The sequence below is a fragment of the Amblyomma americanum genome, chromosome 4, assembly GCF_052857255.1.
Source record: "Amblyomma americanum isolate KBUSLIRL-KWMA chromosome 4, ASM5285725v1, whole genome shotgun sequence".
NCBI classification, from domain to species: Eukaryota; Metazoa; Arthropoda; class Arachnida; order Ixodida; family Ixodidae; genus Amblyomma; species Amblyomma americanum.
In genome coordinates, this window is record NC_135500.1 from 61408847 (window position 1) to 61425475 (window position 16629).

A 16629-nucleotide genomic window follows, 5' to 3' on the forward strand; every position below is an offset into this window, starting at 1 on the left:
GCATGCTCTATCGGACCCCCACCGTTTTCGTGAGAGTACCTTTAATACATTGAGGGCTTGGGATGCTTTCTTTTTCAGGTTGTTAATGTGTGACAGAAATGTAAGTTTCTTGTCAAAAGTGACGCCTAAAAATTTATGTTCCTGTTTGTCTGGCAGTGTGGTTTGATTCAAGCACAGATTGGGATCGACCTGTAGGCCTCGTCGTAATGAGAATAAAACAGCTACTGTTTTTTGAGGGGAGAACTTGAATCCATTTTTCTCTGCCCAAGCAGCCAGTTTATTGAGTGTGATTTGTATTTGTCTCTCGCAGGACAGTATGTTGGAAGAAGTGTATGCTATCTGTATGTCGTCTACATAAACTGAATACATTACGGACTTAGGTATTACTTTGGCCAAAGAATTCATTTTTACTATAAAGAGTGTCGTACTTAAAATGCATCCCTGGGGTACGCCGTTCTCTTGGGTGAATGTCGTTGATAGAGTTGCTCCCAGACGGACTCTGAATGTGCGGGTAGTCAGGAAATCTTTCAAGCAGTTCAGCATCCTGCCGCGGATCCCTAGGTCTGCTAGGTCATGGAGGATGCCGAACTTCCACGCGGTATCATATGCCTTCTCCAAATCGAAGAAGACACCGATACAGTGCTGTTTGTGGATGAACGCCTCTCGGATGGTGTTTTCTAGGCGGACAAGGTGATCAGTGGTCGAGCATGCTTTCTTAAATCCACATTGATGTAAATCTAAGAGTCGGCGAGATGCAAGTGTGAAGGTCAGTCTAGTGTGTATTATGCTTTCGAAAGATTTAGCGATGCAGCTGGTGAGGGCTATCGGTCTGTAATTGTTAGGACTTGTTGGTTGTTTTCCGGGTTTCAGAAAAGGTACTATTATTGCTTTCTTCCACTCCTCAGGTATATTGCCAGTTGTCCATATTTTGTTAAAGAATTTCAACAATGCCTGCATGGCAGCCTCAGAGAGATGGGCAAGCATAGTGTAATGCACATTATCTGGGCCTGGTGCTGTCTTTTTACCAGAAGATAATGCCTTAATCAATTCCTGGAGTGTGATGGGTTGATTGTAGTCCTCGTGTATACCTGCTGCAAATGGAAGTTTTTGTTTTTCTGCTATTGTTTTGTGCTTCTGGAACGTGTTTGTGTAATTGGACGAACTGGAAACTTCAGCAAAATGCTCACCTAGTATGTTGGCCTGTTCTTCTAATGATGTTTGTGTCCCGGGTGTAGTCAATAGAGGAAGTGTGAAGGGGGTATGGTCACTACTGAATCTTCGAACTTTTTCCCACATTTTTTTTGAGGTTACTGAGCTGTTTATAGAGGACACATATTTCTGCCACGAGGATTTCTCGGCAGTTCTCCGAACGAATCGCGCTCTGGCCTTGGCCCTCTTAAAGGCAATCAAGTTCTCCGCTGTGGGATACCGACGCAGAGAGCCCCAAGCTTTATTTTGTTGTTTTTTTGCCAATGTGCATTCTTGTGTCCACCATACTTTATGTTTTTTGTGTACGAGTCCTGTTGTTTGTGGTATGGCTAGTGTAGCGGCCGATATTATGCATGTAGTAAATTTTCCATTGATTTCGTCTATGCTGAGATCTTCACAAAATTCTTTTTCTAGTGTGGCACTTGCTGTAAAAAGTGACCAGTCGGCGAGGTGAAGTTTCCAGCGCCGTGGTCTTGTGGGGATGACTGGAGTAGACGATGAGAGGCTGATGATAATAGGTAGGTGATCACTTCCCAGGGGGTCATTTAAAACATCCCATTTAAAATCTGTAAAAAGCGATGGTGATGCGAAAGCTAAATCGAGAAAGCTCATTTTTGCCGAGCTTGGGCAACAATCAGTTGCTTTTTCTGTATTTAAAAGACAGATGTTATTTGAGAGGATAAAATCTTCGATTGTTTGCCCCCTAGAGTCGCAGCGCTCGCTTCCCCAAAAAGGGGAGTGAGCGTTAAAATCCCCAACTACCAGATATGGCTCTGGAAGTTCATCTATCAATTCTTCTAGATCATGGACTGTTAGTGTAAAATGTGGAGGAATGTATACGGAACAGATTGTTAGTGTTTTATAGCTGACGATGCTGACTGCAACCGCCTCAAGTTTTGTATTGAGCTTGATTTCTCGAGCAGGGACGCCGCTTTGGACGACAATTGCAACGCCTCCTGAGAGTCGATTTGCCTGCTCGCGATCGCGTCTAAAAGTTTGATAATGTTTCAGGATATGTACATGTTGTGGACCAAGATTGGTCTCCTGAAGACATAAAACTATGGGTAACATTGACCCTAAAATATGTGTTATGTCACTATAATTCCGCATAAGTCCTCTGCAATTCCATTGAATTAAAAAAGCCATGCTTGTGTTTTTGAGTGAAAATAAAAGGAGATTTACTTATGTGGTGGGCCCGTTATGAGGGGCCTGTCTTTTTTCCGCTCAAGAGAGCTGTTCCGCCTCTGTAGTGGAGGCGGAGTGGGTGCTGTATCCATCACCTCAACCGAGGTGCTGGAGAACCGCGGAGGGCCCGCGGTTGTGTTAGTTTCAGGCCTCTCCCGACGGGGGGAGGTCCTGCGGGATGCCGACCCATGGACCGGCGCTCCCTGCTTTGAGGGTGGCAGAGCAGCCTTCGCTGTCCCTGCCCGGGGCGTGGATGGCCCTGCCACTGGCTCTGTGAAAGCAGCCTCAGCAGGTGCCGTAGAGCTCTGTGGTGCTACGCCCCCGCGCACCACATCAGCGAAGTTGGGTTTTGCTGTGAAAGAGAATGTGTTCGTAAGCGCAAAACGCCTCCTTGCTTCTTTGTATGAAATGTTTTCTTTTGTCTTTATGGTAATTATTTCCTTTTCTTTTTTCCAGGACGGACATGCCCTGGAGTACGCTGCATGGTCTCCTTCGCAGTTCGCGCAGCGCAGTGCTGCGTCACATTCTTCAGAATGCTGGTCTTTCGAAGCGCATTTCGCGCAGGTTTTGCGGCCGCGGCAACTTTGTGAGCCGTGGCCAAACTTTTGACAGTTGAAACATCGGCGGGGATTGGGTATATAATGTCTGACGTTGACTTTCAAGTATCCAACTTCGATCGTTTCGGGCAAGGTACTGGTATTAAATGTGAGGACCATGTGTTTGGTATCTATTTCTTTGTTATCCTTGCGGATCTTGATTCGGTGAACCTCGATTACATTCTGGTCGGTAAGCCCTTCAAGCATTTCAGCTTCTGTGATATGGATAAAGTCTGATTCCGAGATTACACCTCGGACTGTGTTTAGAGATCGGTGGGGGGTTACAGAGACAGAGATGTCCCCTATAGACGCAATGTTGGAGAGTTTTGAACACTGGATGCTGTCGCGCAGCTCAAGAAGTAAGTCGCCGCTGGACATTTTTGAGACCTTGTAGCCAGGGCCCAAGGTATCGGTTAAGCATTTTGACACAAGGAATGGGGATATTATTCTTGCCTGTATTCTGTCACTTTCACTGTGGATTACGTGGAACTTTGAAAATGTTTGTTTCTTTTTTGAGAAAAAATCAGCTGCTTCGTCCCGCCCTCTTTTTAGAGAGCGATCAGGTTTGGATAAGGGTGGAGCCATGAAAAAATTTAGTTTTTCGGTCATGGTGCCAGCCACCCACCACGGAGTCCAACAAGGGGACGGGACAGGAACTTGAAAGCAAGTCCTGCCCACGCCAGCTGTACACCTTAACTATAACCAAATATGACTCAACTCAGGGTAGTTGGTCACACAAGGTTAACCCTCGCCGCCAGGAAAACAGGAAAAACCAAGAAGTGAGTAGGATATAGAAGAGTTGTGAGACAGAGATAGGAAAGTTAAAGATGAAGAGGAGGATAGGAAAAGGCGACTGCCGATTCCCCCCGGTCGGGTCAGGCCGGAGGTGCCGTCTGCAGGAAGCTGGGGCCAAAGTGGTGTGTTGCCTTTGCCAAGGGGCCTTAAGGGTCCAAACACTCGGCATCGGCTCAACCACCAGGATCCCCTTTTCCCCGGACACGGCGATGCCACGCACGGCGAGGCGCGGGTGCTCGGGTCCGTGGTGATGCACAGTTCACCATCATCCCCTTGCGGGGATGTCCCTGCGGATGCTCGGGAACCCGCGGTGTCGCCACTCACCGTCGCGACGCCTGCAAGCTGCAGGCGCCCCCCTGCGGTGCGCACTTTGATTTTACAAGTTGACGAAGAGTACACTGCGCGAAAACTTGTACTCCGGCTCAAAACAACGGGATACATCGTTTTAGAACGAAACTAGCGAGATTCACGAACATCGATTTTGCAAGTTGTCGATGAGTAGACGAGAGAAAGGTGTAAATTTTTTGGCTCATAACTGCGAGGAAATTGTATTCCAGCTCAAAAACACGGTATACATCGTTTTAGATCGAAACTAGCGAGATTTACGAACATCGATTTTACAAGTCGTCGAAGAGTAGACGAGAGAAAGGGGTAAACGTTTTCTCTCAGAACTGCGCGAGAACTTGTATTCCAGCTCAAAATAAGGGGATACATTGTTTTAGATCGAAACTAGCGAGATTCACGAACATCGATTTTGCAAGTTGTCGATGAGTAGACGAGAGAAAGGTGTAAACTTTTTCTCTCAGAACTGCTCGAAAACTTGTATTCCAGCTCAAAAACACGGTATACATCGTATTAGATCGAAACTAGCGAGATTCACGAACATCGATTTTACAAGTCGTCGATGAGTAGACGAGAGAAAGGTGTAAACTTTTTCTTTCAGAACTGCGCGAGAACTTGTATTCCAGCTCAAAACAACGGGATACATCGTTTTAGATCAAAACTAGGGAGATTCATGAACATCGATTTTACAAGTCGTCGATGAGTAGACGAGAAAAAGGTGTAAACGTTTTCTCTCAGAACTGCGCGAAAACTGGTATTCCAGCTCAAAAACACGGTATACATCGTTTTAGATCGAAACTAGCGAGATTCACGAACATCGATTATACAAGTCGTCGATGAGTAGACGAGAGAAAGGTGTAAACTTTTTCGCTCATAACTGCGCGAAAGCTTGTATTCCAGCTCAAAATAAGGGGATACATCGTTTTAGATTGAAACTAGCGAGATTCACGAATATCGATTTTACAATTTGTCGATGAGAAGACGAGAGAAAGGTGTAAACTTTTTCTCTCAGAACTGCGCGAAAACTTGTATTCCAGCTCAAAACAACGGGATACATCGTTTTAAATCGAAACTAGCGAGATTCACGAATATCGATTTTACAATTTGTCGATGAGTAGACGAGTGAAAGGTGTAAACTTTTTCTCTCAGAACTGCGCGAAAACTTGTATTCCAGCCCAAAAGACGGTATACATCATTTTAGATCGAAACTAGCGAGATTTACGCACTTTGATTTTACAAGTCGTCGAAGAGTAGACTGCGCGAAAACTTGTACTCCGGCTCAAAACAACGGGATACATCGTTTTACAACAAAACTAGCGAGATTCATGCACTACGATTTTACAAGTCGTCGAAGAGTAGACGAGAGAAAGGTGTAAACTTTTTCTCTCAGAACTGCGCGAGAACTTGTTTTCCAGCTCAAAACAACGGGATACATCGTTTTAGATCAAAACTAGGGAGATTCATGAACATCGATTTTACAAGTCGTCGATGAGTAGACGAGAGAAAGGTGTAAACGTTTTCTCTCAGAACTGCGCGAAAACTTGTATTCCAGCTCAAAATAAGGGGATACATTGTTTTAGATCGAAACTAGCGAGATTCACGAACACCGATTTTGCAAGTTGTCGATGAGTAGACGAGAGAGAGGTGTAAATGTTTTCTCTCAGAACTGCGCGAAAACTTGTATTCCAGCTCAAAAACACGGTATACATCGTTTTAGATCGAAACTAGCGAGATTCGCGAACATCGATTATACAAGTCGTCGATGAGTAGACGAGAGAAAGGTGTAAACTTTTTCTTTCAGAAATGCGCGAAAACTTGTATTCCAGCTCAAAACAACGGGATACATCGTATTAGATCGAAACTAGCGAGATTCACGAACATCGATTTTACAAGTCGTCGATGAGTAGACGAGAGAAAGGTGTAAACTTTTTCTCTCAGAACTGCGCGAAAACTTGTATTCCAGCTCAAAACAACGGGATACATCGTTTTAGATCGAAACTAGCGAGATTCATGAACAACGATTTTACAAGTCGTCGATGAGTAGACGAGAGAAAGGTGTAAACTTTTTCTCTCAGAACTGCCCGAAAACTTGTATTCCAGCTCAAAACAACGGGATATATCGTTTTAGATCAAAACTAGGGAGATTCATGAACATCGATTTTACAAGTCGTCGATGAGTAGACGAGAGAAAGGTGTAAAGTGTTTCGCTCATAACTGCGGGAAAATTGTATTCCAGCTCAAAAACACGGTATACATCGTTTTGGATTGCAACTAGCGAGATTTACGAACATCTATTTTACAAGTCGTCGAAGAGTAGACGAGAGAAAGGTTAGTAGGTATATTGATTTTAATGGCGCAAAAGCAGCTATGGCTATGATGCGCCAAACACAAGGTTAGGTTCTTGTTAAATGTTACACTTTTTATACTAAAGTTTGTTTAAAACATTGGCTTCATTAAGAAACTTAAAAATACTTGAAAGATCAACCAGTGCTTGATCACCTAAAAGCAACTTGGGGTGCAATGGGATGTATTCATTGTAGAGTGTTGTAAAATATTTTTTTCTCAGTTGTTCCAGTTTTCTGCATGAAATTAAAATGTGGTTTACAGTGAGTACATCGCCGCACATTTCGCAGAGAGGTTTGTCTTGTTTTGTCAGTAAAAAGTTGTGTGTAAGGTGTGTGTGCCCAATGCGTAGCCGACATAAAATAACTTCAGTAAAACGTTCTTGATGTCTACATGATTTCCATTCTCCTAAAACGGGTTTTATAGAATGCAGTTTGTTGTTTGCCTGTTTTTCCCATGCAGCCTGCCACTTAATTCTGAGTTTACTGTGCACTAATTTCAAAAAATCCCTGTGTGGTATGTTATCTTGTTTTATTTGATCAATTCGAGCTTGTGCTGCGCATGCATCTGCTCTCTCATTACCTACAATTCCAACATGGCTGGGCACCCAGCAGAATATAATGTTATGATTTTGTTTTTTTATTTTAATTATGTTAAGTATGATGTTTCCTATAATGGGTTCAGCGGCGTTTCTACAGTGAAGCGCTTTGAGCATACTCAGTGAATCGGTGTAAATGACGCTATTTTTAATGTTTTCTTTTAGTATTTGGTCTACGGCTACAAAGACTGCATAACTCTCGGCAGTAAAAACCGATGCATAGTGTGGCAGTCGTATCATTTTTTCATTTTTGTCTTGAATTACTGCACATCCAACATGGCTTTCTGTTTTTGACCCATCAGTGTAAAATTCAGTGAAGGTGTCATATTTTTCTTGCAGTTCAAAGAATTCTTGTAGTATGAGCTGATGTGGCATTTCCTTTTTATGTAAGTGTGTCAGTGTGAAGTCGCACACTGAAGGCAGGTTGTACCATGGTGGTAAATTTTCATATTTTTGTGCAATATTCGGCAGGGCATCCAGTACTCCTAACTCTTCACATTTATCTTCAAAGCGCATTATTAGTGGCCGGATGGATTGTGGTTTATTGTCGAATAATCTTTTGGATGGGCACTTGGTAACAATGGGATGGCAGAGATGTTTAGGAAGAGAACGGGTTTTTAGGACATAAGCGCATGTCAGCGTGACTCTTCTATCCTCTAGTGCAGGCTCATTAGCTTCAATGTAAAGACTGTTTATCGGGGATGTTCTATATGCTCCAGTTGATAGTCGCAGACCAAGATTATGAACAGGGTCCAGTCGTTTCAAGTAGGATGCTCTTGCTGAACCGTATACTATGCACCCATAGTCCAGCTTGGAGCGTACCAGAGACCGATAGATGTGTAATAGGCATGTTCTATCGGACCCCCACCGTTTTCGCGAGAGCACCTTTAATACATTGAGGGCTTGGGATGCTTTCTTTTTAAGGTTGTTAATGTGTGGTAGAAATGTGAGTTTCTTGTCAAAAGTGAGTCCTAAAAATTTATGTTCTGGTTTAATTGGTAGTGTGGCTTGATTCAAGTATAGGTTGGGATTGAATTGTAGGCCTCGTCGTAATGAGAACAGAACGGCTACTGTTTTTTGAGGAGAGAACTTGAACCCATTTATCTCTGCCCAAGCAGCTAGTTTATTTAGTGTGATTTGTATTTGTCTCTCGCAGGACGATATGCTGGAGGAGGTGCATGCTATCTGTAGGTCATCTACATAAACCGAATACATTATGGACTTGGGTATTACTTTGGCTAACGAATTCATTTTTACTACGAAGAGTGTCGTGCTTAGAATGCAACCTTGGGGTACGCCATTCTCTTGGGTGAAAGTCATGGAGAGAGTTGTTCCTAGGCGGACCCTAAATGTGCGGTTAGCCAGGAAGTCGTTCAAGCAGTTCAGCATCCTGCCTCGGATACCTAGCTCTGCTAGGTCGCGGAGGATACCGAACTTCCACGTGGTATCGTATGCCTTCTCCATGTCGAAGAAGACCCCGATACACTGCTGTTTGTGGAGGAACGCCTCGCGTATTGTGTTCTCTAGGCGGACAAGGTGATCGGTGGTTGAGCATGCTTTTCTGAATCCACATTGATGTACATCTAATAGTTGCCGAGATTCGAGTACAAAGGTGAGTCTAATATTTATTACACTTTCAAAAGATTTAGCAATGCAGCTGGTGAGGGCTATTGGTCTGTAATTGTCAGGACTTGTTGGTGATTTTCCGGGTTTCAAAAAAGGTACTATTACTGCTTTCTTCCACTCCTCAGGTATTCTGCCAGTCATCCATATTTTATTGAAGAATTTTAACAGTGCCTGTACGGCTGTATCAGAGAGATGGGCAAGCATATTGTAATGCACATTGTCTGGGCCTGGTGCTGTCTTTTTACCGGAAGATAATACTCTATTTAATTCCTGGAGTGTAATGGGCTGGTTGTAGTCTTCCTGCATGCCTGCTCCGAATGGAAGTTTTTGTTTTTCAGCTATAGCTTTGTGTTTCTGGAATGTGCTTGTGTAGTGGGATGATCTTGAGACTTCAGCAAAGTGCTCGCCCAATAAATTGGCCTGTTCTTCCAAAGATGTTTGTGTACCGGGTGTTGTCAAAAGCGGAAGTGTGAAGGAAGTATGGTCACCAGTGAATTTACGAACTTTGTCCCACATTTTCTTTGATGGTATTGAACTATTTATAGAGGACACATATTTCTGCCAGGAGGTTTTCTCAGCATTCCTGCGCACGTACCGCGATCTCGCCTTGGCCCTTTTAAAAATGAGTAAGTTCTCTGCAGTGGGGTACCGGCGCAAGGTGCCCCATGCTTTATTTTGCTGTTTTTTTGCAAATGTACATTCTTCTGTCCACCATACTTTGTGTTTCTTCTGTACGAGTCCTGTTGTTTGTGGTATAGCGAGTGTTGCAGCAGATATTATGCATGTAGTAAATCTTTCATTAATTTCATCTATGCTGAGGTCTTCAGAAAATTCTTTATCTAGAGTGGCACTTTCTGTAAAAAGTGACCAGTCGGCGAGGTGAAATTTCCAGCGCCGTGGTCTTGTGGGGATGACTGGAGTGGAAGACGAGAGCCTGATGACAGTGGGTAGGTGATCACTTCCCAGAGGATCATTTAAAACATCCCATTTAAAATCGGTAAAAAGAGACGGTGATGTGAAAGCTAAATCAAGGACGCTCATTTTTGCTGAGCTTGGGCAACAATATGTGGCCTTTCCTGTGTTTAAAAGACAGACATTATTCGAGAGTAGAAAATCTTCGATAATTTTGCCCCTAGAGTCACAGCGTTCGCTTCCCCAAAACGGGGAGTGAGCGTTAAAATCGCCAACTACAAGATATGGCTCCGGCAATTCATTGATCAGGCCTTCTAAATCTTGTATTGTTAATGTGATGTGTGGGGGGAGATATAAAGAGCAAATTGTTATTGTTTTGTAGGTAACGACGCTAACTGCAACTGCCTCAAGTTTTGTGTAAAGTTTGATTTCTTGAGCAGGGACGCCGCTTTGAAGGACAATCGCGACGCCTCCCGAGAGTCGATTTGCCTGCTCGCGATCGCGTCTAAAAATGTTATAATGTGTAAAGATATGCACATGTTGTGGACCAAGATTGGTCTCCTGAAGACATAAAACTGTGGGTAGCATTGACCCTAAAATATGTGTTACGTCGCTGTAGTTCCGCATAATTCCTCTACAATTCCACTGAATTAAGAAAGCCATGTTAATTTTTGGGGTGAGAACGCTAAGGCGTTTACTTATGCTCAGGGCCCGTTATGAGGGGTCTGTCTTTTTTTCGCTCAAGAGAGCTGTTCCGCCGCTGCAAAGCGGGCGGACTGGGAGTTGTATCCATCACCTCGCCAGAGGTGCTGGAGGACCGCGCAGCCGCGGTTGTGTTAGTTTCAGGCCTCCCCTGACGGGGGGAAGTCCTGCGGGATGCCGACCAATGGACCGGCGCTCCCTGCTGTGAAAATGGCAGGGCAGCTTTCGCTGACCCTGCCTGGGGCGTGGATGGCCCTGCCATAGGCTCGGTGGAAGTGGCCTCGGCAGGTGCCGGAGTGCTGTGTGGTGCTACGCCCCTGCGCACCACATCAGCGAAGTTTGGTTTCGCTGTGAACGAGAATGTGTTGTTTAGTGCAAAACGCCTCCTGGCTTCTTTAAATGAAATGTTTTCTTTGGTCTTTATGGTGATAATTTCTTTCTCCTTTTTCCAGGACGGACACGCCCTGGAGTACGCAGCGTGGTCTCCTTCGCAATTTGCGCAGCGCAGTGCTGCGTCACATTCCTCTGAATTGTGGTCCTTAGAAGCGCATTTCGCGCAGGCTTTGCGGCCGCGGCAACTCTGAGAGCCGTGCCCGAATCTTTGACAGTTGAAGCATCTGCGTGGGTTAGGAATGTAGTGCCTGACATTAACTTTAAGGTATCCGACTTCGATGGTTTCAGGTAATGTGCTTGTGCTGAATGTGAGTACCAGGTGTTTAGTATCTATTTCTTTGTTGTCTTTGCGGATTTTAATTCGATAGACATCTGTGACATTTTGGTCGCTGAGACCTTCTAGCATTTCTTTTTCTGTTAGATGAATAAAGTCGTTTTCTGAAATGACACCACGGACGGTATTGAGGGATCTGTGGGCTGTTATGGAGACTGGGATATCTCCAATAGAGAGAATGTCTGGGATCTTGGAGTTTTGGGTATGGTCACGGATTTCTAGTAATAAGTCGCCACTGGCCATTTTCGATAGCTTATATCCGGGGCCCAGTGCATCTGTTAGGCACTTTGACACAAGAAAGGGTGATAGTATTCTTGCCTGTTTTCCTTCTACTGTACTATGTATGACATGGAACTTTGGGAAGGTTGTTTTCTTTTTCGGGAAAAAGTCTGTTGCTTCGTTCCGCCCTCTTTTCAGAGAGCGATCAGGTTTTGAAAGGGGGGGAGCCATAAAGAAAATTTAGTTATTCGGTCATGGTGCCAGCCACCCACCACGGAGTCCAACAAGGGGACGGGACAGGAACTTGAAAGCAAGTCCTGCCCACGCCAGCTGTACACCTCAACTATAACCAAATATGACTCAACTCAGGGTAGTTGGTCACACAGGGTTAACCCTAGCCGCCAGGAAAAAGGAAAAAACCAAGGAAGGAGGAGGAGACAGGAGAGTTGTAAGAAAGGTGATAGGAAAGTAAAAGATGGAGGGGAGGATAAGGAAAAGACGACTGCCGATTTCCCCCGGTCGGGTCAGGCCGGAGGTGCCGTCTACAGGAAGCTGGGGCCAAAGTGGTGTGTTGCCTCCGCCGAGGGGCCTTAAGGGTCCAAACGCTCGGCATCGGCTCAACCACCAGGATCCCCTTTTCCCCGGACACGGCGATGCCACGCACGGCGAGGCGCGGGTGCTCGGGTCCGTGGTGATGCACAGTTCACCATCATCCCCTTGCGGGGATGTCCCTGCGGATGCTCGGGAACCCGCGGTGTCGCCACTCACCGTCGCGACGCCTGCAAGCTGCAGGCGCCCCCCTGCGGGGTAGACGAGAGAAAGGTGTAAACTTTTTCTCTCAGAACTGCACGAAAACTTGTATTCCAGCTCAAAACAACGGGATACATCGTTTTAGAACGAAACTAGCGAGATTCACGAATATCGATTTTACAATTTGTCGATGAGTAGACGAGAGAAAGGTGTAAACTTTTTCTCTCAGAACTGCGCGAAAACTTGTATTCCAGCTCAAAAGACGGTATACATCATTTTAGATCGAAACTAGCGAGATTTCCGCACTTTGATTTTACAAGTCGTCGAAGAGTAGACTGCGCGAAAACTTGTACTCCGGCTCAAAACAACGGGATACATCGTTTTAGAACGAAACTAGCGAGATTCATGCACTTCGATTTTACAAGTCGTCGAAGAGTAGACGAGAGAAAGGTGTACACTTTTTCTCAGAACTGCGCGAGAGCTTGTATTCCAGCTCAAAACAACAGGATACATCGTTTTAGATCAAAACTAGGGAGATTCATGAACATCGATTTTACAAGTCGTCGATGAGTAGACGAGAGAAAGGTGTAAAGTTTTTGGCTCATAACTGCGGGAAAATTGTATTCCAGCTCAAAAACACGGTATACATCGTTTTAGATCGAAACTAGCGAGATTTACGAACATCGATTTTACAAGTCGTCGAAGAGTAGACGAAAGGGGTAAACGTTTTCTCTCAGAACTGCGCGAGAACTTGTATTCCAGCTCAAAACAACGGGATACATCGTTTTAGATCAAAACTAGGGAGATTCAAGAACATCGATTTTACAAGTCGTCGATGAGTAGACAAGAGAAAGGTGTAAAATTTTTCGCTCATAACTGCGCGAAAACTTGTATTCCAGCTCAAAAACACGGTATACATCGTTTTAGATCGAAACTAGCGAGATTCACGAACATCGATTATACAAGTCGTCGATGAGTAGACGAAAGAAAGGTGTAAACTTTTTCTTTCAGAAATGCGCGAAAACTTGTATTACAGCTCAAAACAACAGGATACATCGTATTAGATCGAAACTAGCGAGATTCACGAACATCGATTTTACAAGTCGTCGATGAGTAGACGAGAGAAAGGTGTAAACTTTTTCTCTCAGAACTGCGCGAAAACTTGTATTCCAGCTCAAAAACACGGTATACATCGTTTTAGATCGAAACTAGCGAGATTCACGAACATCGATTATACAAGTCGTCGATGAGTAGACGAGAGAAAGGTGTAAACTTTTTCTTTCAGAAATGCGCGAAAACTTGCATTCCAGCTCAAAACAACGGGATACATCGTTTTAGAACGAAACTAGCGAGATTCATGCACTTCGATTTTACAAGTCGTCGAAGAGTAGACGAGAGAAAGGTGTAAACTTTTTCTCTCAGAACTGCGCGAGAACTTGTATTCCAGCTCAAAACAACGGGATATATCGTTTTAGATCAAAACTAGGGAGATTCATGAACATCGATTTTACAAGTCGTCGATGAGTAGACGAGAGAAAGGTGTAAAGTTTTTCGCTCATAACTGCGGGAAAATTGTATTCCAGCTCAAAAACACGGTATACATCGTTTTGGATCGAAACTAGCGAGATTTACGAACATCGATTTTACAAGTCGTCGAAGAGTAGACGAGAGAAAGGTGTAAACTTTTTCTCTCAGAACTGCACGAAAACTTGTATTCCAGCTCAAAACAACGGGATACATCGTTTTAGAACGAAACTAGCGAGATTCACGAATATCGATTTTACAATTTTTCGATGAGTAGACGAGAGAAAGGTGTAAACTTTTTCTCTCAGAACTGCGCGAGAACTTGTATTTCAGCTCAAAACAACGGGATACATCGTTTTAGATCAAAACTAGGGAGATTCATGAACATCGATTTTACAAGTCGTCGATAAGTAGACGAGAGAAAGGTGTAAACATTTTCTCTCAGAACTGCGCGAGAACTTGTATTTCAGCTCAAAACAACGGGATACATCGTTTTAGATCAAAACTAGGGAGATTCATGAACATCGATTTTACAAGTCGTCGATAAGTAGACGAGAGAAAGGTGTAAAGGTTTTGGCTCATAACTGCGGGAAAATTGTATTCCAGCTCAAAAACACGGTATACATCGTTTTAGATCGAAACTAGCGAGATTTATGAACATCGATTTTACAAGTCGTCGAAGAGTAGACGAGAGAAAGGGGTAAACGTTTTCTCTCAGACCTGCGCGAGAACTTGTATTCCAGCTCAAAACAACGGGATACATCGTTTTAGATCAAAACTAGGGAGATTCAAGAACATCGATTTTACATGTCGTCGATGAGTGTTGTGTTGTGTTGGGTTTAATGGCACATAAGCAGCTAAGGCTATCATGCGCCAGGCTCAAGGTATATGAACACTTTTCTGTAGGTGGGAGGAAACATGGTTGTGTAGATGACTTAAATTGCTATTTCGTTCTGGTAGTAATAAGAGAAAGAAGAAATTTTATAAATGGCTAAAAATAAACGCTTTCAAGAAGGTCAGATAACCTCAGTAGCCATCTTTGGCTGGGCAAGGAACCTGAAGCTCCCAACCATTCAAATAATTACCTCAGCCCTCTTCTCATGAAATGAGAAAATGGCTGAAATGCATCATATTTTAAAGCAAAGCTGTGGATCAAAGTGTACAGTCTCTGAAGAACATCTGCCTCTTTTAAAAAGCTAAAAACGGAAGATATGTTAACAATGGCATTTTCGCCTTAAAGCAGCGCTGGGTGTAAAGGAATGTATTCATTATAAAACTTCGTAAAGTGCTTATTTCTTAGTTTTTCGAGTTTTGCACACGAGAATAAAATATGGTTTATTGTTAGTTCGTCTCCACATCTTTCACAACGAGGTTTATCTTGTTTCGTTAGTAAGAAATTATGTGTAATGTGTGTATGTCCAATGCGGAGACGACATAAAATTACTTCAATAAATCGTTCCTGGTGCCTACAGGCCTTCCATTCACCCAGGACAGGTTTTACAAAGTGCAGCTTGTTGTTAATCTCGTTGTCCCAAGAGGCCTGCCATTTTTCTCTCAATTTATTCTGGACTGACTTGATGCAGTCCTTATGCGGTATGTTTACTGGTTTTATTTTTGCGTTAAGGGCAAGTGCGGCGCTTGCATCAGCCCTCTCATTTCCGCTGATGCCCACGTGACTAGGAACCCAGCAAAACTTTATTGTATGTCCTTGTGAATAAGCTCGTATTACATTATGTATTATGTTTCCTATTAAGGGTTCAGTTGCATTTCTGGGGTTTATTGCCGTAATTACGCTGAAGGAGTCACTGTAGATAACACTGTTCTGTATGTTTTTCTTCAATATTTGTTCTACAGCTAGAGCAATGGCGTAGCATTCTGCTGTAAAGATTGAAGCGCACTGAGGCAGCCTGACTACTTTTTCCCATTTCCCTTGCACTATCGCGCTCCCTACATAGAGTGCTGTCTTAGAGCCATCTGTGTAGAAATCTGTGCAATTGTTGTATTTTTCATTTACTCCAAGAAACTCTTGCTGTATATATTCCAGTGGGGTATGTCTTTTTTGAATGTGTGTCAGTGCGAAATCGCATACACCAGGAAACAAGTACCAAGGTGGCAACCTATCGGGTCTCTGGGCAACATCAGGAAGTGCATCTAGTATGTTTATTTCTTGGCATATTTCTTCAAAGCGGAGGAGCAATGGTTTTACAGCTTGAGGTTTGTTGGTGAACAATGTTCTGGATGAGCATTTTGTAACTATGGTGTAACAAAGATGTTTCGGTAGGGACCTTATTTTCAGTACGTATGCACAGGTAAGCATTGTTCTCCTGTTGGTGAGGGTCGGTTCATTTGCTTCTACGTGAAGGCTATTTATGGGTGATGTTCTGTAAGCACCAGTTGAAAGGCGCAACCCGAGGTTTTGTACTGGATCTAGCTTTTTAAGGTATGATGGCCTCGCAGACCCATACACTATGGATCCATAGTCTAACGAAGAGCGTACTAGAGAGCGATAGATGTGCAATAGGCACCTCCTATCGGATCCCCAACGTTTCCGTGAGAGTACTTTAAGTATATTCAGGGATTGGGTGGCTTTCTTTTTTAGGGTGTTTATATGTGGTAGAAACGTTAGCTTTTTGTCAAAAGTTAAGCCTAAAAATTTGTGTTCTTGTTTTACTGGAAGTGTGGTGTCGTTCAAGTGGAGGGTGGGATTAATCTGCAGTCCTCTCTGCAGCGAGAAAAGAACCGCAACAGTTTTCTGTGGAGAAAACCTAAATCCGTTTCTGTCTGCCCAAAGTGCTAATTTGTTTATTGTGATTTGTAGTTGTCTCTCACAAGTTGCCAGGCTAGAAGATGTGCATGCAATTTGAAGGTCATCAACGTAGACCGAGTACATAATGGACTGTGGAATTATACTGGCTAAAGAATTCATTTTTACTATGAACAATGTAGTACTTAAAATGCATCCCTGAGGAACGCCGTTTTCCTGAGTAAAATTATTTGAGAGGGTTGCGCCTAGACGAACTTGGAAAGAACGGTTGGAAAAAAAGTCGCTCAAATATTTCAGCATCCTCCCGCGGATACCAAGCTCTGCCAGGTCGCGAAGA